A 25696-nucleotide genomic window follows, 5' to 3' on the forward strand; every position below is an offset into this window, starting at 1 on the left:
TAGTGGTAAATATTTGATAGGTCATAAAAAACACCATAATACAACAAATCTCGTTTTCTTTAAATATTGATTAAATCCTAACAGTCATCTTTATAAAATGACCATAGGCTAAAATCTTATGTGTCAGTACTACTACAATAAATAATTTCTGAAACCTTTAAATCATATGAGTTGGGCCTTTTTTATAACTTAGAATCAACATTCGTTAATAAAGTATCCATAGAAAATGATAGATCTGACCGGGCACAGTGGCTCAAGCCTGTAATCTCAGTACTCTGGAAGGCTGAGACGGCTGGATCATGAGGTAAGGAGATCGAGACCATCCTGGCTAACACGGTGAAACCCCATCTTTACTAAAAATACAAAAAAATTAGCCGGGCATGGTGGCGGGCACCTGTAGTCCCACCTATTCTGGAGGCTGAGGCAGGAGAATGGCATGAACCTGGGAGGCGGAGCTTGCAGTGAGCTGAGATCGCCCCACTGCACTCCAGGCTGGGCGACAGAGTGAGATGCCATCTCAAAAAAAAAAAAGATCCAGTTGAATATTTAAATAGTATTAAAATATTAGCAGTAGAACGCTGTATTAAATATCCTAACTTGAAAATGTTTTTAATACACCTACCAAACATAGCTTAGCCAAGCCTACCTTAAAAAAGCTGAGCATACTTAAATCAGCCTATGGTTGAGTAAGATAATGAAAAACAAAGCCTATTTTATTATAAAAGTGTTATGGTTGGGTGCGGTGGCTCACACCTGTAATCTCAACACTTTGGAAGGCCAAGGCAGGTGGATCCTGAAGTCAGGAGGTCGAGACCAGTCTGGCCAACATTCCAAAATCCTGTCTCTACCAAAAAATAAAACAAAATAGCTCAGCATGGTGGTGAATGCCTATAATCTCAGCTACTCAGGAGGCTGAGGCAGGAGAATTGCTTGAACCCTGGAGGTGGAGGTTACAGTGAGCTGAAATGCCACTGCACTCCAGCCTGGCAACGGTGTGAGACTCTCTCATAAATAAAGTGTTAAATGTCTTGTGTACCATTGGTAACACAAGAAAAGGTCAATCAAAATTCAAAATTTGAAGAATGTTGAAATTGTAACAGCTTTATACCATGTAAAGTTGAAAAATCATAAGTTGAACAATAATTAAATAATCTACTTATTGACTAAGATGGTTTCCCCCTGAAGTTTATGTACTAGTAATATTTTTCTAAACCTGGCATTTGAATACCAAGTTGGAGGTATATTCAACTGTAGATGAAGTGTGTGTATAGTTTCATTTTAAGGGGATTTTAGTAGAATGAAAATAATGGTGGTGTCCTGTTGCTGTCAGTTTCCATCATAGTGAATCTCAATTTAATTCAGTAAACTTTGTTTTCTCCAGAGTCTAAAATAATAATTCAGTGCTTGCTTCAGCACGCATATGTGAACATTGGAATGATACCCAAAAGATTAATTATCATAGCCCCTGTGCAAGAATGACACACACATCCATGAAGCATTCTATACTTTCAGTAAAAACTGTAGTTATTTGGCTGGGTGCGATGGCTCACGCCTGTAATCCCAACACTTTGGGATGTCGAGGCAGGAGGATCACGAGGTCAGGAGTTTGAGACCAGCCTGACCAACATGGTGAGACTCTGTCTCTACTAAAAATACAGAAATTAGCTGGGCATGGTGGCGGGTGCCTGTAATCCCAGCTACTCAGGAGGCTGAATCACTTGAACCCAGGAGGCAGAGATTGCAGTGAGATGAGATCGTGCCCTTGCCCTCAAGTCTGGGCGACAGACCAAGACTCCATCTCAAAGAAAATTGTAGTTATTTAGCAAACGTGTTTACATCTATAGCCTGCCCACTGGTCATAAGTTTCTTGAGAGAAGGAATGGTCATATCCTTCAGTGCAGTGCCTGGTGCTTGGCGCTAGATGCTTGTTACATGTTGGTAGAGATAATTAACTCCTATGAAAGGAGGGTGAAGGTGTAAAAGTTATCAGAAGGCATTCTTGAAAACAGCAAAGCATCAGGCTGTGGAGTGGAGGAATAAGAGGAATTACAGTCCTGCCCCATAAATTCTTACAAATATTCCCTTAGAGGGTATGCCTCATAATCTCATGGAACCTGGGAGATATCTAGTCTCGCTAATTAAAATAGCTTGCTTTATTTGATTGGAGAATGCGTGTGCCATTCTCCTTCAGCATCCATCATAGATAAAACCAACCCAGGAGGCATAGGTTGTGGTGAGCCAAGATCATGCCACTGCACCCCAGCCTGGGCAACAGAGCAAGACACCATGTCAACAACAACAAAAAAGAAATAATTTCAAACTTACATAAAAGTTGCAAGAACAGTATAATTTCCATATACCCTTCACTCTGACATTCCTTTAATGATATTATTTTATCAAGTTTGCTTTTATTCCTTTTTTTTTTTTTTTTTTTTGAGACAGAGTCTCGCTCTGTCACCCAGGCTGCCATGCAGTGGCACGATCTCAGCTCACTGCAACCTCCACCTCCCGGATTCAAGTGATTCTCCTGCCTCAGCCTCCCCAGTAGCTGGGATGACAGGTGCTCACCACCAGGCATAGCTAATTTTTTTTTTTTTAGTAGAGACGGGGTTGCACCATGTTGGCCAGGCTGGGCTTGAACTCCTGACCTCAGGTGATCCACCCAGTTTGTCCTCCCAAAGTGCTGGGATTACAGGTGTGAGCCACCATGCCACCATGCCCAGCCGTGAAATTATTTCAAAATAAAAGTTTAAAGAATTGAATTATAATGGCATTTTAAGAGTTTCTTAGATTTAGTAAGCAACAGCAGTTTTTAAAAGTATTTCCTAGGCCAGGCACAGTGGCTCACTCCTGTAATCCCAGCACTTTGGGAGGCCAAGGTGGGCAGATCACGAGATCAGGAGATTGAGACCATCCTGGCTAACACAGTGAAATCCTGTCTCTACTGAAAATACAAAAAATTAGCCGGGCGTGGTGGCAGGCACCTGTAGTCCCAGCTACACGGGAGGCTGAGGCAAGAGAATGGCAGGAACCCGGGAGGCGGAGCTTACAGTGAGCCGAGATCATGCCACTGCACTCCAGCCTGGGCGACAGAGCAAGACTCTGTCTCAAAAAAAAAAAAAGTATTTCCTAACTGATGTCATAGTAAAGATGGGGTTGCACCATGTTGGCCAGGCTGGTCTTGAACTCCTGACCTCAGGTGATCTGCCTGGCCTGGTCTCCCAAAGTGCTGGGATTACAGGTGTGAGCCACCGTGCCCAGCCTTTTTTTTTTTTTTTTTCCCCTAAAGACAGAGGGTCTCCCTCTGTCACCCAGGCTGGAGTGCAGTGGTGTGATCATAGTTCACTGCAGCCTCGAACTCTTGGGCTCAAGTGATCCTCCTACCTCAGCCTCCTGAATAGCTGGGACTACAGGCACACACCACCATGCCTAGCTAATTTTTTTTATTTTTATTTTTAGAGATGGGGTCTTGCTACCTTGCCCAGGTTGCTCTCAAACTCCTGGCCTCAGCAATCATCCTGCTTCTGCTTCCTAAAGTACTAAGATTACAAGTGTAAGCCACTGCACCCAGCCTATAATGGATTCTTTTTTTTTTTTTTTCCCCTGTTGCCCAGGCTGAACAGAAGCAATCTTGGCTCACTGCAACCTCCACCTCATGGGTTCAAGTGATTCTCCTGCCTCAGCCTCCTGAGTAGCTGGGATTACAGACGTACGCCACCATGCCTGGCTAATTTTTTTTTCTTTTTTTTTTTTGTATTTTTAGTAGAGACAGGGTTTTACCATGTTGGCCAGGCTGGTCACGAACTCCTAACCTCAGATGATCTGCCCACCTCGGCCTCTCAAAGTGCTGGGATTACAGGTGTGGGCCACCACGCCCAGCCTTTATTATTTATTTTAGAGATGGGGTCTCACTATGTTGCCCAGACTGGTCTCAAACTCCTGGCCTCAAGCAGTCCTCCTGCCTCAGCCTCTCAAAGCACTGGGATTACAGGCATGAGCCACTGTTCCTGGCCTCGTTTTAATAGTTTCTCTTTGTTGATATTCTCATTTTGTTCATATGTTCCCTCGATTTCCTTTTTTTTTTTTTTTTGTAGTTGTTGTTGCTGTTCTTGTTTTTGAGATGGAGTCTCACTCTGTTACCCAGGCTGGAGTGCAATGGTGAGGTGTCAGCTCCCTGCAACCTCCAACTCCCAGGTTCAAGCAATTCTCCTGCCTCAGCCTCCCGAGTAGCTGGTACTACAGGCGCGTGCGACCACACCAGGCTGAGTTTTGTATTTTTAGTAGAGACAGGGTTTCACCATGTTAGCCAGGCTGGTCTTGAACTCCAGGTGATCCGCCCACCTCATCCTCCCCAAGTGCTGGGATTACAGGTGTAAGCCACCATGCCCAGCCCCTGCAGTCAATATATTTTATAGCTGGGCTCAGTGGTTTATGCCTGTAATCCCAGCTACTCAGGGATTATATATAAATATATATACATATATATATATATTATTATTTTTTTAACTTGTCTTGCTTCTATGAACACCTTACAAAGGTTTTCTTATGATCTGGTGCTGCCTTGTCTGCTCAAATAAACTTTAAAATTTGAGTATATATGCCTAAGTTTATCTCATAACAACCCTGTCAGAAGTGAGGATCTGAAGGAGGGCACTGAGGGTGGCCCCTACAGCAATGAGCCACCTGTGGGGGCACTGATGAAGCCATTGTGCTTGTTTTTCTACCTGCATCAATAAGCCTCCCTTGACACATACAAGGTTTCACAACTTGTGGCAACTTATCTGAGTTTATTTGAGACTTTTTCATTCAGGCTAGGGCCAGATGTCAGATTGGATTCAATCTGGGTTCTGCAGGAAGTCTCGGGTAGGTAATGTTTCAAGAAGTCAGAAAATAATAGGTTCATCTGAATGCAAGGAGTCTGGGACTCCTTCTGAGAACCTGTGCATTTCTAGAGATATGGTTACATAAGATAAAAAATAATGCCTAGGTGTGATGGCTCACACCTGTAATCCCAGCACTTTGGGAGGCTAAGGCAGGTGGATCATCTGAGGTCAGGAGTTTGAGACCAGCCTGACTAAAATGTTGAAACTCCATCTCTACTAAAAATACAAAATTAGCTGGGCATGGTGGTACATGCCTGTAATCTCAGCTACTCAATAGGCTGAGGCAGGAGAATTGCTTGAACCCGGGAGGTGGAGGTTGCAGTGAACCAAGATCGTGCTGTTGTACTCCAGCCTGGGCAACAAGAGTGACACTCCGTCTCAAAAAAAAAAAAAAAAATTAGAATTATGGTGGCCACAGTTGGAAACTTTGTGGGTTTCCGGGAGGTGTTTTGTTTTGTTTGAGATAGGATCTTACTCTGTCGCCCAGACTGGAGTGCAGTGGTGCAATCACAGCTCACTACAGCCTCGACCTCCAGGACCCAACTGATCCTTCCACCTCAGTCTCCTGGCTAGCTGGCTGGGACTACAGGCGTGTGCCACTATACTAAGCTAATTTTTTTTTTTTTTTTTTTTTTTTTTGAGACAGAGTCTCACTCTGTTGCCCAGGCTGGAGTGCAGTGGCATGATCTCGGCTTACTGCAAACTCTACATCTTGGGTTCAGGCAATTCTCCTGCCTCAGTCTCCCGAGTAGCTGGGATTACAGGCACCTTCCGCCAGCCTGGCCAGGCTGGTCTCAAACTTCTGACCTCAGGTGATCCACCCACCTCGGCCTCCCAAAGTACTGGGATTACAGGCGTGAGCCACCGTGCCCAGCATCCCAGCTAATTTTTTGTAGAGACCACGGGTTTTGCCCAGGCTGGTCTCAAACTCCTGGCCTCAAGCCATCCTCCCACCTTGGCCTCCCAAAATCCTGGGATTACAGGCATGAGTCTCGGCTCACTGCAAGCTCCGCCTCCCAGGTTCAAGCGATTCTCCTGCCTCAGCCTCCCGAGTAGCTGGGATTACAGGCATGCGCCACCACACCAGGCTAATTTTTTGTATCTTTAGAGATGGGGTTTCACCATGTTGGTCAGACTGGTCTCGAACTCCTGACCTCAGGTGATACACCACCTCAGCTTTCCAAAGTGCTGGGATTAGAGGCGTGAGCCACTGCGCCCAGCCAACACCCTATCTTTAAAAAAATATTGCCAGGCGCGGTGGCTCAAGCCTGTAATCCCAGCACTTTGGGAGGCTGAGACGGGCGGATCACAAGGTCAGGAGATCGAGACCATCCTGGCTAACACGGTGAAACCCCGTCTCTACTAAAAAATACAAAAAACTAGCCGGGCGAGGTGGCGGGCGCCTGTGGTCCCAGCTACTCCGGAGGCTGAGGCAGGAGAATGGCGTAAACCCGGGAGGCGGAGCTTGCAGTGAGCTGAGATCCGGCCACTGCACTCCAGCCTGGGCGACAGAGCCAGACTCAGTCTCAAAAATAAAAATAAAAATAAAAATAAATTTAAAAAAAATAAAATAAATAAAAAAATATTGGCCAGGCGCGGTGGCTCACGCCTCTAATCCCAGCACTTTGGGAGGCCGAGGTGGGCAGATCACAAGGTCAGGAGATCGAGACCACCCTGGCTAACATGGTGAAACCCCATCTCTACTAAAAATACAAAAAATCAGCCAGACATGGTGGCAGGCGCCTGTAGTCCTAGCTACTCGGGAGGCTGGGCAGGACAATGGCGTGAACCTGGGAGGTAGAGCTTGCAGTGAGCCGAGATCACACCACTGCACTCCAGCCTGGGCGACAGAGCGAGACTCTGTCTCAAAATAATAATAAAAAAATTAAATAAATATTGACAGGGCACAGTGGATCACGCCTGTAATCCCAGCACTTTGGGAGGCCAAGGCAGGTGGATCACAAGGTCAGGAGTTTGAGACCAGCCTGGCCAACATGGTGAAACCCCATCTCTACTAAAAACATAAAAATTATCTGGACATGGTGGTGCACATTGGTAATTTCAGCTGCTTTGGAGGCTGAGGCAGGAGAACAGCTGGAATTTGGGAGGCGGAGTTTACAGTGAGCCAAGGTGGCATCATTGCACTCCAACCTGGGTAACAGTCTCAATAAATGAATGAATGAATGGATGGATGGATGAATGAATGAATGAATGATGGAGTGTTGCACTATCACCCAGGCTAGAGTGCAGTGGTGCAATCATAGTTCACTGTAACCTCAAACAATCTGTAACTTCAAGGAATCCTCCTGTCTTAGTCTCCCAAGTCTTAGTCTTAGTCTCCCCAAGTGGACAGATCACTTGAGGTCAGGAGTTCGAGACCAGCCTGGCCAATATGGGGAAACCCCATCTCTACTAAAAATACAAAAATTAGCCGGGTGCGGTGGCACACACCTGTAGTCCCAGCTACTTGGGAGGCCGAGCAGAAGAATCGCTTGAACCTGGAGGCAGAGGTTGCAGTGAGCTGAGATAGTGCCACTGCACTCTAGCCTGAGCAACAGAGTTAGACTCTGTCAAAAAAAAAAAGAAAAGGAAGGAAGGAAGGAAGGAAAGAAAGAAAGAAGGAAGGAAGGAAGGAAAGAAAGAAAAGGAAGGGAGGGAGGGAGAGAGAAGAAAGAAGGAAGGAAGGAAAGAAAGAAGGAAGGGAAGGAGAGAAGAAGGAAGGAAAGAAGGAAGGAAGGAATGAAGGAAGGAAGGGAGAAAAAGAAAAAGGGAAAGGAAAGAAAGAGAGAGGGTGGAGGAGGAGGGAAGGAGGGAAGGAAGGAAGGAAGAGAAAGAAAAGAAAGAAAAGAAAGGAAAGGAAGGGGGGAGGAGGAGGAGGGAAGGAAGGAAAATATTGTAAGAGGTTTTTCTTCACTTTTGAGTAATCTGCCAAAGAAAGAGTTTGTGTTTTATCAAAATAATTTCCCATACTTGATCTTGTCTTTTATCAGGTCTTTCATTACTTAAGAAAACTCAGTCCTCTCTATTAAAAGAGTGGATATTTTCCCTACAACTCTGTAACTTTCTGTCTTTGGCTTTAAAATCTTTCATCTCTTTGTATAACTGGGTCTCATTCTATTGCCCAGGCTGGAGTTCAGTGACACGATCTCAGCTCACTGCAACCTTCGCCTCCAGGTTCAAGTGATTCTTCTGCCTCAGCCTCCTGAGTAGCTGGGATTACAGGCTTGTGCCCCCATGCCCGGTTAATTTTTGTATTTTTCGTAGAGACAGGGTTTCACCATGTTGGTCAGGCTGGTCTTGAACTCCTGACCTCAGGCAATCCTCCCACCTTGGCCTCCCAAAGTGCTGAGATTACAGGCATGAGCCACCACACCCGGCCTCTTTGTATAACTAAATATCATTTCACAGTGACCTGTGATACTATTTATTTGAGTATTTTAAACCTTTTGACATTTTTTACAACTTCACAAAATCAACTTCTAAATTAAGGTCTTTTGACCTTGAAATAACTTTGGAATGTTCCAAGGGTCCCTATATTATCTCAAAAGAATTTTTTTCCCTCCTTAGGGAAGATATTAAAATAATTAAGCTTATTTGGTAGGTTAAATTTGTATAGGAAGTATCATCAAATGAAAAGTGATGTTTTACCTTCTTTAAGTCATACATTTTTGGGTATATTTAGTACTAGTGTTCAAGAAATTATATAAAGTTCCTAGAAACCTGATAGTCCTGATGCCATAATATTAGTTATAATTTTAGTTATTATCTTAAAATATTGTATGTCTTGAAATAACAAAATTTCCTTGTCAGTATCATTATAATATGAATACCATTTTCTTTCTCCTAAGCTATCCGTTGCTTACAGCAATTTGATAAGTTATAATTTTGTACCAAGAATGTAAACATTTATCTTTTCTTCCTACTTGATCCCTGCAGAATTCAGAAACTATTAGTATTTTTATTTTCATGGCAATATGATTATTTGCATAAGTTCGGTAAGAATCTGTTCTCTTTGTACCAAGACACAATTGGAAACATTAGTGATATTACCAAAGCTTTGACTGAAGTGTCAGATTTTCAGATATAATCACACAATTTTTAGGAACTAAGGTTGACTCCATGGAGCCAATACGGCTCCTTGAAGGAAAAAGCTGGCCTTGTATCTTGTACACAAGATTCCCTCACATGGTTCCCTTGCGATGAGTAAGAGACGTTCACTTCGCACAGGCCCAGGAACCTCAGGACATTTTGGGGATCGCAAGAAGAGAGGAAGTCACTGAAACTAATAGGATAGCAGGACCTTGGCTAGGCTTCCAAGGATGGAGAGACATTCAAAAAAATAATTAATCACTTTTTTATTAATTATTTGTGCTGCTGTAATAAAATATATGAGACTGGGTAATTTATAAAGAACAGAATTTATTCCTCACAGTTCTGGAGGCTGGGAAGTCCAAGAGCAAAGTGCCAATAGGTGTGATGTCTGGTAAGGGCTCAGTCTCTGCTTCCCGGATGGCTACCAGAATGCTGCATATTCTGGAGGGCAGGAACACATGTGTCCTCACGTGGTGTAAGAGATGGAAAGGAAGCTAGCTAGTTCCCTGAGCCATTTTATAAGGGCTGTCATCCATTCATTACAGCAGAACCCTAATGACCTCACCACCTCTTAAACGTCCCACTTTTTTTTTTTTTTTTTATGAGACCAGAGTCTCCCATTGTCACCCAGGCTGGAGTGCAGTGGCGTGATCTTGGCTCACTGTAACCTTGCCTCCCGGGTTCAAGCGATTCTCCTACCTCAGCCTCCCAAGTAGCTGGGTCTACAGGCGCCTGCCACCACACCCGGCTAATTTGTTGTTGTTGTTGTTGTTGTTGTTGTTGTTTTTGAGATGGAGTCTCGCTCTGTCGCCCAGGCTGGAGTGCAGTGGCGCCATCTCGGCTCACTGCAAGCTCCGCCTCCCGGGTTCATGCCACTCTCCTGCGTCAGCCTCCGGAGTAGCTGGGATTACAGGCACACGCCACCACACCAGCTAATTTTTGTATTTTTAGTAGAGACGGGGCTTTGCCATGTTGGCCAGTCTGGTTCTTGAACTCCTGACCTCAGGTGATCCTCCCGCCTTGGCCTCCCAAAGTGCTGGGACTACAGGTGTGAGCCACCGTGTCTGACCTGGAGTTTTATTATTACTCCAATCAGTCTCCCCGAGAATTCGGGAACGGGAGTTTTTTTTGTTTTTGTTTTTTTTGTTTTTTTTTTTTGAGACGGAGTCTCGCTGTGTCGCCCAGGCTGGAGTGTGGTGGCGCGATCTTGGCTCACTGCAAGCTCCGCCTCCCGGGTTCACGCCATTCTCCCGCCTCAGCCTCCGAGTAGCTGGGACTACAGGCGCCCGCCACCTCGCCCGGCTAGTTTTTTGTATTTTTAGTAGAGACGGGGTTTCACCATGTTAGCCAGGATGGTCTCGATCTCCTGACCTCGTGATCCACCTGCCTCGGCCTCCCAAAGTGCTGGGATTACAGGCTTGAGCCACCGCGCCCGGCCCGGAACGGGAGTTTTTAAGAATAATTTGCTGCCTGTAATTCGCGGTGGCTCACGCCTGTAATCCTAGCACTTTGGGAGGCCAAGGCAGGCAGATTGCCTGAGTTCAGGAGTTTGAGAACAGCCTGGGCAACACGGTGAAACCCCGTCTCTACTAAAATACAAAAAATTAGGTGGGCATGGCAGTGTGCACCTGTAGTCCCAGCTGCTCGGGAGGCTGAGGAAGGATAATTGCTTGAACCTGGGAGGTGGAGGTTATAGTGAGCCGACATCATGCCACTGCACTCCACCCTGGGGGACAGAGTGAGACTCCGTCTCCAAAAAAAAAATTTTTTTTGCTGAGTAGGGGGCCAGTGAGTTGGGAGTTCTGATTGGTCAGGTCAGAGATGGTAGTCAAAGCTGTCCTCTTGTCACTGCTAAGTCAGTTCCTGGGTGGGGGCCATAAGACCAGATGAGCCAGTTTATGGATCTGATTGGTGCCAGCTGATGCATCAAGTGCAGTGTCTGCAAAATATCTCAAGCACTGATCTTAGGTTTTGCAATAGTGATGTTATCTCCAGGAGCAATTTGAAGAGGTTTAGAATCTTGCAGCCTCCAGCAGTATGGCTCCTAAACCATAAATCTAATCCTGTGGCTAATTTGTTAGTCCTGCAAAGGCAGTCTAGTCTCCAGGAAGGAAGGAGGCTTGTTTTGGGAAAGGGCTATTGTCTTTGTTTCAAAGCTAAACTGTAAACTAAGTTCCTCCCAAAGTTGGTTAAGCCTAAGCCCAGGAATGAGCAATGACAGCCTGGGGGTTAGAAGCAAGATGGATCTCTTTCATTCTAATATTTTTCTCAGTTATGATTTTTGCTAAGGCAGTTTCAGTATTTTGTTTTAAATTTCAGATTCTAGGCCGGGCGCGGTGGCTCAAGCCTGTAATCCCAGCACTTTGGGAGGCCGAGGCGGGTGGATCACGAGGTCAGGAGATCGAGACCATCCTGGCTAACATGGTGAAACCCCGTCTCTACTAAAAATACAAAAAACTAGCCGGGCGTGGTGGCGGGCGCCTGTAGTCCCAGCTACTCGGAGGCTGAGGCAGGAGAATGGCGTGAACCTGGGAGGCGGAGCTTGCAGTGAGCCGAGATCGCGCCACTGCACTCCAGCCTGGGTGACACAGCGCGAGACTCCGTCTCAAAAAAAAAAAAAAAAAAAAAAAAAAAAAAAATTTCAGATTCTATTTGATGATTGCTGGTATATGGGAAAGCAATTAAAATCAGATGACTCCAAGGATTTTGGCCTTAGCAAGAATGGATTTGTTATTTACTAAGAAAGAAAAGGCTTCTGGCTGGGCATGGTGGCTCATGCCTGTAATTCCAAGACTTTGGGAGGCCGAGGCGGGCGGATCACAAGGTCAGGAGTTTGAGATCAGACTGACCAACATAGTGAAACTCCATCTCTACTAAAAATACAAAAAATTAGCTGGGTGTGGTGGTGGGCGCCTGTAATACCAACTACTTGGGAGGCTGAGGCAGGAGAATCTCTTGAACCCGAGAGGCGAGGTTGCAGTGAGCCAAGATCGCACCACTGCACTCAGCCAAGGTGACAGTGCAACACTCCGTTTCAAAAAAAAAAAAAAAAAGGAAAAAAGAAAAAAAAAGGCTTCCAGTAGAATTCTGTAGGGGGAGAATATAGGAGTTGAATTAAATTTGAGACATCTAATAGACAGCCTTTTAGATGCTAACCTGAGTATGCAGTTAGATATTAGAGCGTAGAACTTATGGGAGGGGTTCAGGCTTCAGATAAGAAATTGGGAGTGGAAATATATGGATGCTTCCCCGGGCGCAGTGGCTCACGCCTGTAATCCCTGCACTTTGGGAGGCCACAGCAGGCAGATCACCTGAGGTCTGGAGTTTGAGACCAGCCTGGCCAACATGGTGAAACCCCATCTGTACTAAAAATACAAAAATTAGCTGGGCATGGTGGTGCATGCCTGTAATGCCAGCTACTTGGGAGGCTGAGGTGGGAGAATCGCTTGAACCTGGGAGGCGGAGGTTGCAGTGAGCTGAGATCGTGCCACTGCACTCCAGCTTGGGTGACAAGAACAAAACTCCATCTCAAACCAAACAAACAATAAATATATATATATATATGTGTATATATATATATATATATATATATATATATATATATATATGGATGCGACTTAAAGTGATGAGCCTCATTGTGTGATCACCAAGTAAATGTAGACAGAGATAAAAAGATATCTGTAAGGTCAGCCAAGAGAGAGGAAAAATAGACCCAAAGTTAGGGGAGTAAGTTTTTCTTTTCTTTTCTTTCTTTCTTTTTGAGACGGAGTTTCGCTCTTGTTGCCCAGACTGGAGGGCAATGGCACGATCTCGGCTCATTGCAACCTCTGCCTCCCAGCTTCAAGCAATTCTCCTGCCTCAGCCTCCCGAGTAGCTGGGATTACAGGCATGCACCACCATGCCCGGCTATAGGTGAGCAAGTTTTTATTAACCTGCTGGTTGCCCCCTTAACAGTCAAGGGAAGCAGCACCAAGCTTGCAGAATGAGGGGTTTATGTTGGGGAGGGGAGTTTGAAGGAGTTCTTTGGTATGGCCATATCCCAGGGTTGTTTGCTGGTTAATTTTGCCACATATCACTTTGTGACGTTTATTATAGGAGGGTGTAGGTAAAGTTTGTTTATGCTTCCCATGACCTCCCCCTGTGCGGTCTGGATGGTTTGTAATTGGGGTTTGCTTATCGCAGCAAGGTCTGATAAGTGAAGTCTGCTGGCTTCACCGCGGCAACTGTGTAAGGGCTTAAAAATGTAAAGAGGCTTGGGGAAGGGTAGGTGGCATGGAGAACTGCACAGCATTGGAGGAGGGGTGGGCAGCACAAAGAAGCTTTCTTGGGGCAGTTTGTCCCTAACATTCCAGCCTTTTAATAGGTAATAGAAGAGGTTGTCATCTGGCTGCTTCTTAAGTGGAAAGGGGCGACGGTTGTGGGGGAAGGCTGGATGGTAGGGACTGCCGTTCTTGGAGCCGTTGGTATTCCTGGTGCAGCATCGTATCATGTACTGTCCCGTGGGTGAAGGTGCTGATACGGTCCTGTAAATGCTGGGTGAGAAGGCATAGGAGACAAGGGCCGAATGCTACAAAAAGAAGAATGGTTATGGCTGGGCTTAGGAGTGGCATTAGCCATGGAAACCAGGTACTAAAGGACTGGGAGGGCCACGCTGGCCATTGCGGGATGTTTTATTTAATTTTTTGTGCTCGGTCCTTAAGTATTTTTACAGCATCTTGTACTAAGCCAGATTGGTTAAGATAAAAGCAACACTGTTCATCTAGAAAAAGGCAGAGTCCTCCTTTTTCGGCTGTGAGTAGGTGTAAGCCTCTGTGGTTTTGAAGAACCATCCCCGCTGAAGAATCTATTTGTGATTGGAGAGTTGTAATGAATTTGGCTATCTCTTCCAAGCTATCTGTGGTCTTTGGAGAGGGACTGGTAATAGGAAACAGAGGTGGTTAATCCTATAATCCCAGTTCCAACTCCTGTAGTTATTCCAATGGCTACTAATAGAGGTATGAATTATATAGCACGGTGGTGTCTGATAGAGGTATTAACTGGGATTGGTAGGGGTTGGTCTCCTGGGGCAACGTTGATTTTTGGAGTGAGGAAAACCAGGGTGCAGGTGCCCATCCAGTCAGAGGGAAGGCAAATATAAGTTGAGGTACTATGTAGGAAAACTATGCCTTAGCTTGGTAGACAGAGCTGGTTGTGTATGCTAAAAAGATGTATTATTTTGTTATTCTCATGCATCCATACTCCTAGAGTCCTGGCTAGGGCTGCTGCTGTAAGTGGTTGTAAAGGGGTGTTTGGTTTAGGCCGGGAGGCTTTTGAGTTCTTTTTTCCTAGTGTAAGAGGAAGCGTTTTGTATCCACTAAGATCCATGTGGGAGTGTTGTTGAATGTTAGGATAAGGAGACAGTCGCAGGTGGTGGGTGCAGGAATGGTGCATGGAGAGGGGAGCCAAGGGAAGAGGAATAAACAGGGGAGGTGTCGGCTGTTACAGTACTCTGAATTTTTATTAAGGAGGTGGGAGGTGTCAAGGGCTGGGGGGCTAGAGAAACGTGCTTGTCTTTATTGTTGGCGGCTCTGAGAGTAGTATGTTCAGTGGAAGGTTTGAGTTGTAGGGTATAGTTTGGAATTCAGGTGGCCGAGGGGAATGCCAGAGGGTAGATGTCGTTGGATGCACAGTGGTGCTGGATAGGATAAGATTGTGTGGGTTGTTATGGCTCCTAATATGGGTTTATTATGGCTGCGGTAGGGGGATAGGTTGAGTAAGTAGGGGTGTAAGGTTGTAACAGCTGGAACTCGCTAGCTAACGTGGGGGAGATTTCTGTTAATGCCTGCATGTCGAGTTTGAGGGGCTGTTAATGAGGATTTCGGGATGGTAGGTTACATGGGTGCAAGTCCGGTTATAGGCTGAGGCAGGGATTGCATTGTATGTTGTGGAGAGGAGGGGTACGCAGAGCCAGCAGTCTCTTGTCAGGGAGGAATTGGAGTTTTTTAGTAAGGAGTGTGTGAGATTAAGTGTTCTGTGTAGGTGTTCAGGGGTTATAGGTATTGGTTGGGCTGAAAGAAGGGTTGAGGTATTGATTCTGACATGGGTTAGAAAGGCAGAGAGTGAGCAGAAAAGTAAATAGTTCGGTTTCACCAGAGTGAAGCCATAGAGAGCCTTGGAAGAAAAGGTCAGTTATCCACTCAAAAAAGGTTCCCAGGGTGTTGTTCCATGGGCAGAACCAGGAAATATCTTGTGAGAGGAAGTGAGGAAGAGAGTGAAGCGGCAGGATAGACAAAAGCAGGGCATCTAGGGAGGATGTGGGAATGTTTGTTTGTTAGTGATTGTGATTCCTGCTATAAGGATAACGATTAGGCAGAAGGCTCAAGTGAGGGAGACTTCTTGGCTGGTATTCCAATTGAAAGGAGTTACACTATATAGGATAAGTACTATAATGCCTGCAATTAAGGTGTAATAGAGTGTTTCCATAAAAGGAGGCTAGTTGTAAGAGTAGTTTAAACCTGTTTGAGACGGATGGATTTACTGATGTGAAGTTTCTTCTGGGATGGATGTGAGGCAGAGTCAGGTTGGCCCGAGGAATGGGCTGGAATACCGGTTAGAAGTTGGCGAAGTGCAGGTCGGTGGATTGGCGGTGGGAGCTCTCTTTAACCTGCAAAGGTGATACCAGGAGGTATGTCCTGAGAGTTTGGCTGCAGTAGGCGTTGTAAGGATGACCTGGAAAGGGCCTTACCCTTTTGGTTAAAGGCTGGTTGGGTTAAGGGTTTTTAGGAAAATATGTTCTCCTGGTAGGAGGGTCTGGTCAGTGGGGCCTTTATGGGACCACTGGCAGACTTTTTGGGAGGGCCTGGTCTGCCTGTTTGCGGAGGAGATGGCGGATGAGGGAGAGTGTTGGGAGGTATTCTCCTAAATGAGAATCAGAAGGAGGCCTGTTTTGTAAGAGGAAAGGGCATCCATACATTAATTCAAATGGGCTGAGGAAGGAGGGTGCCTTTGGGCTGGCTCTGATGCAGGCTAGAGCTATGGGTAGGAGGGATGTCCAGGGCCTCTGGACTTCTAGAGTGAGTTTGGTCAACTGAGTTTTAAGGATTCCATTTGCCCTTTCAACTTTTCCTAATGATTGGGGTCAATATGGGATATGGAGGCACCACTGGACACCAAGGGGCTGTTGGATGATTTGGGAAATGAAGCCAGGGCCATTTTCTGATTGAATGGAGTGAGGGAGACTAAACCTAGGGATGATTTCTGTGACAAGGATCTGGGAGACTACTGTGGCTTTTTCTGAAGAGGTAGGAAATGCCTCCATCCACCCAGAGAAAGTGCCTATAAGAGTGAGAAGGAATCTTGTGTTTTTGACAGGAGGCATGTGGGTGAAGTCTATTTACCAGTGTTCCCCTGGGAGCGTTCCTCTTAGCTAGTGTGCAGGAACAGATGGGGAATGGAGGACTCCTTGAGAGGAGGTTACAGAGCATATACAACAATTTGAAGTTATGTTTTTTAGTGAGGTGAACAGGTGAGGGGAGAAGAAATACGGGTGCAGGAGGAGATACAGGGGACATGCACCAATATGGAAGGATTGGTGGAGGGATGTCAGGATTTGGTCAGTTTGTTCCTGGCGACAGGACTAGCTTCTGGTCCTTAACTATCCAGTCGCCCTGGAGGAAGACTCCTTATTGTAGTAATAAGGTCTTTTCAGTAGGGTGGTATTGAGGTTGGATGGCAGGGGTAATGAGGAGGAGGGAGGCAGGAGTGGAAGAAAGGAAGGCTTCTTTTGCTGCCTCATCAGCCTTTCTGTTCCCTCTTGAGATTTTATATGTTCTCGTTTGATGTTCCTGACAGTGTATAACTCCTGCCTCAGTTGGGAGGTGTGTGGCCTGAAGGAGTTGGTAAATAAGGGAGCTGTCAGTGATAGGGGTCCCTTTGGCAGCAAGGAATCCCCTCTCTTGCCAGATGGTGGCATGGGAATGAAGAATGTGATATGCATATTTGCAGTCTGTGTAAATGTTGACTCGTTTGCCTTTGGAAACGGTTAGGGCTTTGGTGAGAGCTATGAGTTCAGCTTTTTGAGAGGAGGTTCCTGGAGGTAGGGGCTTAGCTTCAGTTGCTCAGTCAAGGGAAACAACTGCATACCCAGCAGTTTTGGGGGAGCCAGTGGGCCAGGAAGAGGAGCCATCTATAAATAGCTGGTCATCAGGATTGGTGAGAGGCTTGGAGGAAATGTTTGGAAAGTATGGTTGCAGGTGATCTAGGATGTCAGTGCAAGAATGAGTAGCAGGGGAAGAAGATACAGGGAGTAAGGATGCTGGGTGAGGAAAGCACTTTTGGCAAGACTAAATTCGGGATTTTTGATAAAGAGTATCGGGGGAACTAGCTCCCAATATTTCAACATAGGTTCTTTCTATTTTTCTAAGTGTCGGCCGGTCTGAGAAATAAAGAGAAAGAGTACAAAGAGAGAAATTTTACAGCTGGGGTCCGGGGATGTCATCACATATTGGTAGGACAGTGATGGTGACCCCAAGCCACAAAACCAGCGAGTTTTTATTAGGGATTTTAAAAGGGGAGGGGGTGTACGAACAGGGAGTAGGTCACAAAGATCACATGCTTCAAAGGGCAATAAAGGTCACAAGGCAAGGCAAAATTAGAATTACTGATGAGGGCCTGTGTCCCACTGTGCACTCATTGTCTTGATAAACATCTTAACAGGAAACAGCGTTTGAGAGCAGACAACCAGTCTAACTAGAATTTACCAAAATGGAATTTCCCAATCCTAGTAAGCCTGAGGGTACTACAGGAGACCAGGGCGTATTTCAGTCCTCATCTCAACTGCATAAGACAGACACTCCCAGAGCAGCCATCTATAGACTTACCCCCAGGAATGCATTCCTTCCCCAGGGTCTCAATTATTAATATTTCTTGCTGGGAAAATAATTCAGCAATATTTCTCTTACTCACACGTCTGTCTAGAGGCTCTCTGCAAGAAGAAAAATATGGCTGTGTTCTGCCTGACCCCACAGGCAGTCAGACCTTATGGTTATCTTTCCTTGTTCCATGAAAATTACTGTTATTCTGTTCTTTTTCAGGGTGCACTGATTTCATATTGTTCAAACACACATATTTTACAATCAATTTGTACAACAGTGGTCTTGAGGTGACGTACATTCTCAGCTTATGAAGATAACAGGAATAAGAGAATAAAGTAAAAACAGGCATAAGAAATTACAAGAGTATTGACTGGGGAAGTGATAAATGTCCATGAAAATTTCACAGTTTATGTTCGGAGATTGCAGTAAAGACAGGCGTAAGAAATTATAAAAGTATTAATTTTGGGAACTGATACCTGCCCATGAAATCTTCACAATTTATGTTCTTCTGCCTTGGCTCCAGCCAGTCCCTCCATTCGGGGTCCCTGACTTCCCGTAACAAAAGAGGGCATGGAGTAATTGAATCCGGGAAGGAGGAAGGGAGCCTAATGCTCGGGAGGAGAGGAGATCCTGTAGATTATGAGGACTGTAGATGGCGGTATGTTGACTAAATGCTAGTTTCCTGCTTTCTAGAGCTAAAACAGCTGCTGCTGTAGCACTCTAAGACAGGTTGGCCATCCTCTAACTGTGTTGTCTAATTGTTTAGAGAGGTAGGCTACAGGGGCAAAGGAAGGAGGGTCTCCTTTCTGTTGCCCTAAGACACCAAGGGCTATTCCTCAGCTTTCAGCAGTATAGAGAGTGAAAGGTTGGGAGATGTCAGGTAAGGACAGAGCTGGTGCAGTGACAAGAGCGGTTTGAAGTTTGCAGAAGCTGGGGAGTATGTTATGCGAGGGATTTAGGGGCTTACTGAGAGGGCCTTTGGCTGCTTCATAGAGGGGGTGAGCTAGGAGGGCAAAGTTGGGAATCCATATTCTAAAAAAGCCTGCCAGTCCTAGGAAGGAAAAGACTTTCCTTTTGGTGGAGGGCGGGGACAGATTATCTATTAGTGCCGCTCGGGCGGGGTCATAGCCTGGTCCCCAGGGGAAAGTTGAACTCTTAGGTAAGTTACTATGGGGCTGGAAAGTTGAGCTCTGGAGGGGGAAACTCTATACCCTTTGGTGGCGAGAAAGTTTAAGAGAGAGACTGTGTGGGTTTGAGAGTCTTCTAGAGAGGGGCTGCAAAGGGAAAGATCGTCCACGTATTGAAGAAGATGGCTGAGGGAAAGGTTTAAGGAGGTGAGATCTCAAGCTAAAACTTGTCCGAAGAAATGAGGGCTATCTCTGAAGACTTGAGGGAGGACAGTCCAGGTGAGTTGTTGTGATTGGAGGGTGTCAGGGTCGGTCCAGGTGAAAGCAAAGAGGTTTTGGGAGTCAGGGTGCAGGTTAATAGTTAAAAAGGCATCTTTTAGGTCAATAGCAGTGTAGTGGGTGGTGTTGGAGGGAATGAGAGGGAGAAGTGTATAGGGGGTAGGGACTGTGGGATGAATAGGAAGGATGGCCTGATTGATGGCTTGGAGGTCTTGGACGAGTCGGTATGAGCCATCTGATATTTTAACCGAGAGGATGGGGGTGTTATATGGAGAATGTGTTGGCCTAAGAAGACCACATGAGCAGAGCTTGTGACGGGCCGTGAGCCTTTTTGGTGGGTTAGGGAGATGGGGTATTGGGGGACATTGAGAAATTTAGAGGGGTCTTTTAACTGGATTTTGATGGGGTCATGGTGAGCAGATAGGGAAGGGGTGGTGGTGTCCCACACTACTGGGTTTACAAGAGACGTGGGAAGTGGGTACTGGGAAGAGGGCTCAGGGGCCAGACTAGTGAGGAAGAGTAGGAGGGACTCTGGTTGAGGAAGGGAGAAAAAGGTGATAGAAGCTTTGAATCTGGCTAAAAGGTCTTGGCCTAGGATGGGGGGGGGGGGCGTGTAGGGCAACGAGGCATGATAAGGAAAGAGTATGAGAAAACAGTATCAAAGAGAGAGCAAGTAAGGGATCTGGTGGTGCGTGGACTGAAGTGAGATGAGTCTGTCAAGCCCACAACTGAGACCTGGGAGGGATGAGTGGGTCCTGAAAATTTAGGCAAAGCCCAGTAGGTGGCCCTGCTATGGATTAAAAAAGAGATCGGCTTACCTACTACCAGTCGAGTTACCCTAGGCTCCATGCAGTGATGGCAATGGGGGCCGGAGGCTCTGGGCATCGTCAGTCTTCAGTGGTTAGGCCGAGGACCTGTGGGAGTGCAAGTGATTCTTCATTTTTTGTCTTGTTGAAGGGGTGGTGGCTCTGAGGAGCAGGCTTGTCTGTCCATTTGCTGAGAGGACAGTGGGACTTCCAGTGGCCTGTCTGCTGGCAGACTGGGCAAGGGCTCTTTGGCACTTGAGGGCTAGGACATGCCCGCACCCAGTGGCCTTCTTTGCCACACTTAAAACAAGGCCCAGGAGGGTTGCTGCTTTGTGCCCTTGGGTAATATGACTGGGTTGACGGATAACTGCTGCTGGAAGTTTTTATTTAGCATGATCTCTTTGGGCTTTATCTAATTTATTTTGCTCATCCCTGCTATTAAAGACTTTGAAAGCCAGGTTAAGGAGGTCTTGTTGTGGGGTTTGAGGGCCATCCTCAGCCTTTTTAAATATGCGCCGGATGTCAGGAGCAGATTGGGAAATAAAATGGATGTTAAGAACAATAGAAAAGGCCGGGCGCGGTGGCTCAAGCCTGTAATCCCAGCACTTTGGGAGGCCGAGACGGGCGGATCACGAGGTCAGGAGATCAAGACCATCCTGGCTAACACGGTAAAACCCCGTCTCTACTAAAAAATACAAAAAACTAGCCGGGTGAGGTGGCGGGCGCCTGTAGTCCCAGCTAATGTAGTCCCAGCTACTCGGGAGGCTGAGGCAGGAGAATGGCGTAAACCCGGAAGGCGGAGCTTGCAGTGAGCTGAGATCCGGCCACTGCACTCCAGCCTGGGCGACAGAGCGAGACTCCGTCTCAAAAAAAAAAAAAAAAAAAAAGAATAGTTCCTTCCTGGGAGGTAGGATTGACATGGGTATATTTTTGGAGAGCCTCTGTAAGGCGAGAAAGGAATTGGGCAGGGTTTTCATCGGCCTTTGGGAGGTTTCTTTGAGTTTTTCGGAATGTACAGCCTTTATGGGCAGTTTTGTTAAGGCCTGCAATGAGGCAAGTAATCGTATGATTACCGGAGGCCGGGCTGGGGTCTGTGGGTTAGTATTCCTGGGTAGGCTCTTCTGGGGCGGGGACTGCAGCGGCCCCTACTGGCCTAGTAAGATTTGCCAATGGAAGTCATCCGCATGGGCCTGGGCTGCAAGTCACACTCTTTCCTTCTTTTCCGGAAGGAGGGTAGAAGACAGAATAATATAGGGATCATGCCAAGTAAGTCAATAAGACTGAGTGAGATATTTAAATTCTTTGATATAAGTGTCAGGATCGGAGGACAAGGACTCCAGACGTTCCTCAATTTGGGAGAGATCGAAGAGGGAAAAGGGGACGTGGAAACGGATAATCCCTTCGGCCCCTGCCACTTCCCGGAGAGAAAGCAAGGGAGCGGGCTGCTGGGCATGTTGGGCTCGAGAATGAGTAAGGGGTGGAGACGGGGACGACTCAGAGTCCGGGGAGGACTCAGAGGCGGTATGGTTGGAGAGAGGGAGGTAGAGCCAGAGTGGAGGCATACGGTGGGGGGTCATGCTGTTCTGGTGGAGGATTAGGATGTTGTGGAGGAGGGGAAAAATCAGCGGGATCAAAGGAGGAGGAGTCATCGGCTGGGGCTATTGGGGTGAGGGGAGCGGGAGGTGAGTGGATTTAGGAGCGCGCGAGGAGAATTTGAAAAGTAGAGCAAGACTGGCAGACGGGAGGACGACTACGGAGAGTAGAGAAAGCCTGAACATAAGGAATCTCAGACCACTTCCCATTGCTGTGGCAAAAGTTGTCTAAGTCTTTGAGCACGTTGGAATTGAAAGTGCCATTTTCGGACCATTGGGAGTCATGGTCTAATTTGTATTGAGGCCACGCTGTATTACAGTAAAAGATAAGCCTTTTAGGGCGGATTTCTGAACGAAGGCCAAGAGTATTGAGATTGCATAGGAGGCACCCAAGGGGGGTAGTTTTAGGAGGAGCAGATTGAGAGGCTCCCATAATGAATGGAAGTAGGGGGGCCTGTAGAGGAAGAAGAGACTGCCGGTGACAAGGACGTGGAAGAGGGCGTCCCCTTTCCCACGTAACTTGTCCGGAATAGAGAAGGTAACCGCCGTGTCAAGCGTCCCTGAAACAGAGGAACCAGAGGCCTGGAGGCCAGGGGAAGCCCTTGACCCAGCGCTGGGTCTTTCAGAAACGGAGAGACAAGAGTTTTGGGGACCGGCAACAGTCTCTTTTTACTCACCCTGGCGGAGGCTTTGATGGTGGATGAAGTCGCCAGCAATGGGAGAGTCTAGGAGATTCTCTGGGTCTTCAGCAGGTTCAGGGAAGGGGGAGAGACTGGCCCGGAGAGGCGTGATGGGGAGGGAGGGAGAAAGAGAGAGAGAGAGAGAGAGAGAGAGAGAGGGCCAGCCAGCCAGAATCTATCCCCTTCACAGGTTTCGGCACCAGAATGTAAGGTCAGTCATGAGAAAGGAAAAATAGACCCAGTTAGGTGAGCAAGTTTTTATTAATCTGCTGTCTGCCCCCTTAACAGTCAAGGGAAGCAGCACCAAGCTTACACAATGAGGGGTTTATATTGGGGAGAGGAGCTTGAGAGAGTTATTTGGTATGGCTGCATCCTGGGATTGTTTGCTGGTTAATTTTGCCACATATCACCTTGTGACGTTTATTACAGGAGGGTGTAGGTAAAGTTTCTTTATGCTTCCCACAACCTTCCCCTGTGTGGTCTGGATGGTTTGTAATTGGGGTTTGCTTATTGCAGCAAGGTCTGATAAGTGAAGTCGGCTGGCTTCACTGTGGCCTTTGATAAGGACTTAGAAAGGTAAAGAGTACTTGGAGAAGGGTGGGCGGCACAGAGAAGAGTTCCAGAGCATTAGGGGGAGGGGTGGGCAGCATCAAGGAGCTTTTTTGGGGCAGTTTGTCCCTAACAATATCCAAGGACTGAGAACTGAGGAGAGCAAAGATCACCTGGTGGCTATCAAGCGGACCATCCAGAGGCAACACTCCTTATCTGAGGAATTCATGAGTAATTAGACTTCCTTTTTTTTTTTTTTGAGAGGGAGTCTTGCTCTGTTTTCAGGCTGGAGTGCAGTGGCACAATATTGGCTCACTGCAACCTTTGCCTCCTGGGTTCGAGTGATTCTCCTGCCTCAGCCTCTTGAGTAGCTGGGATTACAGGCATGTTCCACCATGCCCAGCTAATTTTTTATTTTTATTTTTAGTAGAGACGGGGTTTCACCGTATTAGCCAGGATGGTCTTGATCTCCTGACCTCGTGATCCACCTGCCTTGGCCTCCCAAAGTGCTGTGATTACAGGCATGAGCCACCGCACCCCGCCTAGACTTCCCTATTATCTAAAGCCAGATTCTGGTACCAAGCTTCTTTACAAAAAACGTATAAGAACTATGTAGCAGGACGAGCTGCAGACAAAACTCCTCAGACACCAACTGGGTTAAAGAAGGAAGGAGCTTTATTCTGTCGGGAGCGTCGGCAGACTCACATCTCAAAAACCAAGCTCCCCAAGTGAGCAATTCCTGTCCCTTTTAAGGGCTTACAATTCTAAGGGGGTCCACATGAGAGGGTTGTGATTGATTGAGCAAGCAAGGGGGCTTGCATGCACTAGTAATCAGAATGGAACAGAACAGGACAGGAATTTTCACAATGCTTTTCCATACAATGTTTGGAATCTATAGATAACATAACCAGTTAGGTAAGGGGTTGATCTTTAACTACCAGGCCCAGGGCATGGTGCCGGGCTGTCTGCCTGTGGATTTCATTTCTGCCTTTTAGTTTTTACGTCTTCTTTCTTTGGAGGCAGAAATTGGGCATAAGACAATATGAGGGGTGGTCTCCTCCCTTAAGTAGAATTTCTATACATCTCCGGAATGTATGCATGTTGAAACTCATTGTGCAACCCTTGCTGACATCTTGGCACCAAAATGTCTACAGATGTAATCATTTATCATGACATGTGTGGGTAAGATGGTCCAAATTATCCTTAGGCTCCCACTTTAAGGTCCATAAATACTCCTGAGTAAAATCCACTGTGTGGCTCAGTCCTCTCTTGCTGAAGCGCCCTGTTGCAGTCTGCTGCAATGTGTTATCTAATAAAACTTTCCTTTTCAAACTTATTCTGTTGTTGGTAAATTCTTTTACCACCTGCAAGCCAACTACTCTCTGCTGCTGGGGCTCTGATAAGGCCACTAAGAACTAGTCCTCAAAAGCCGGGTGCAGTGGCTCACGCCTGTAATCCCAGCACTTTGGGAGGCTGACGTGGGTGGATCATGAGGTCAGGAGATTGAGACCATCCTGGCTAACATGGTGAAACCCCGTCTCTACTAAAAATAAAAAAAAATTAGCTGGGTATGGTGGCGGGCACCTGTAGTCTCAGCTACTTGGGAGGCTGAGGCAGGAGAATGGCGTGAACCCGGGAGGCAGAGCTTGCAGTGAGTGTAGATCAGGCCACTGCACTCTAGCCTGGGCAACAGAGGGAGACTTTGCCTAAAAAAGAAAAAAGAGGGGGCGGAGCAAGATGGCCGAATAGGAACAGCTGCAGTCTCCAACTCCCAGCGCGAGCGACACAGAAGACCGGTGATTTCGGCATTTTCAACTGAGGTACTGGGTTCATCTCACTGGGGAGTGCCGGACGATCGGTGCTGGTCAGCTGTTGCAGCCCGACCAGCGAGAGCTGAAGCAGGGCGAGGCATTGCCTCACCTGGGAAGCGCAAGGGGGAAGGGAATCCCTTTTCCTAGCCAGGGGAGCTGAGACACACAACACCTGGAAAATTGGGTAACTCCCACCCCAATACTGCGCTTTAAGCAAACAGGCACACCAGGAGATCATATCCCACACCTGGCCGGGAGGGTCCCATGCCCACGGAGCCTCCCTCATTGCTAGCACAGCAGTCTGTGATCTACCGGCAAGGCAGCAGCGAGGCTGGGGGAGGGGCGCCCGCCATTGCTGAGGCTTAAGTAGGTAAACAAAGCTGCTGGGAAGCTCGAACTGGGTGGAGCTCACAGCAGCTCAAGGAAACCTGCCTGTCTCTGTAGACTCCACCTCTGGGGACAGGGCACAGTAAACAATAAACGCAGCAGAAGCCTCTGCAGACGCAAACGACTCTGTCTGACAGCTTTGAAGAGAGCAGTGGATCTCCCAACATGGAGGTTGAGATCTGAGAAGGGACAGACTCCCTGCTCAAGTGGGTCCCTGACCCCTGAGTAGCCTAACTGGGAGACATCCCCCACTAGGGGCAGTCTGACACCCCACACCTCACAGGGTGGAGTACACCCCTGAGAGGAAGCTTCCAAAGCAAGAATCAGACAGGTACACTTGCTGTTCAGAAATATTCTATCTTCTGCAGCCTCTGCTGCTGATACCCAGGCAAACAGGGTCTGGAGTGGACCTCAAGCAATCTCCAGCAGACCTACAGCTGAGGGTCCTGACTGGTAGAAGGAAAACTATCAAACAGGAAGGACACCTACACCAAAACCCCATCAGTACATCACCATCATCAAAGACCAGAGGCAGATAAAACCACAAAGATGGGGAAAAAGCAGGGCAGAAAAGCTGGAAATTCAAAAAATAAGAGTGCATCTCCCCCGGCAAAGGAGCGCAGCTCATCGCCAGCAAC

At 46.9% G+C, this 25696-nt stretch overlaps 1 non-coding gene across 1 annotated transcript; it reads left to right on the top strand.

The window, feature by feature from the left end:
- The first annotated feature begins 1402 nt into the window (after positions 1-1402).
- On the top strand, positions 1403-1510 carry LOC112630839. Its single transcript, XR_003120972.1, has one exon. It is a non-coding gene; the product is annotated as a U6 spliceosomal RNA (small nuclear RNA).
- Positions 1511-25696: the final 24186 nt, after the last annotated feature.

This window comes from Theropithecus gelada, chromosome 8, assembly GCF_003255815.1.
Source record: "Theropithecus gelada isolate Dixy chromosome 8, Tgel_1.0, whole genome shotgun sequence".
NCBI classification, from domain to species: domain Eukaryota; kingdom Metazoa; phylum Chordata; class Mammalia; order Primates; family Cercopithecidae; genus Theropithecus; species Theropithecus gelada.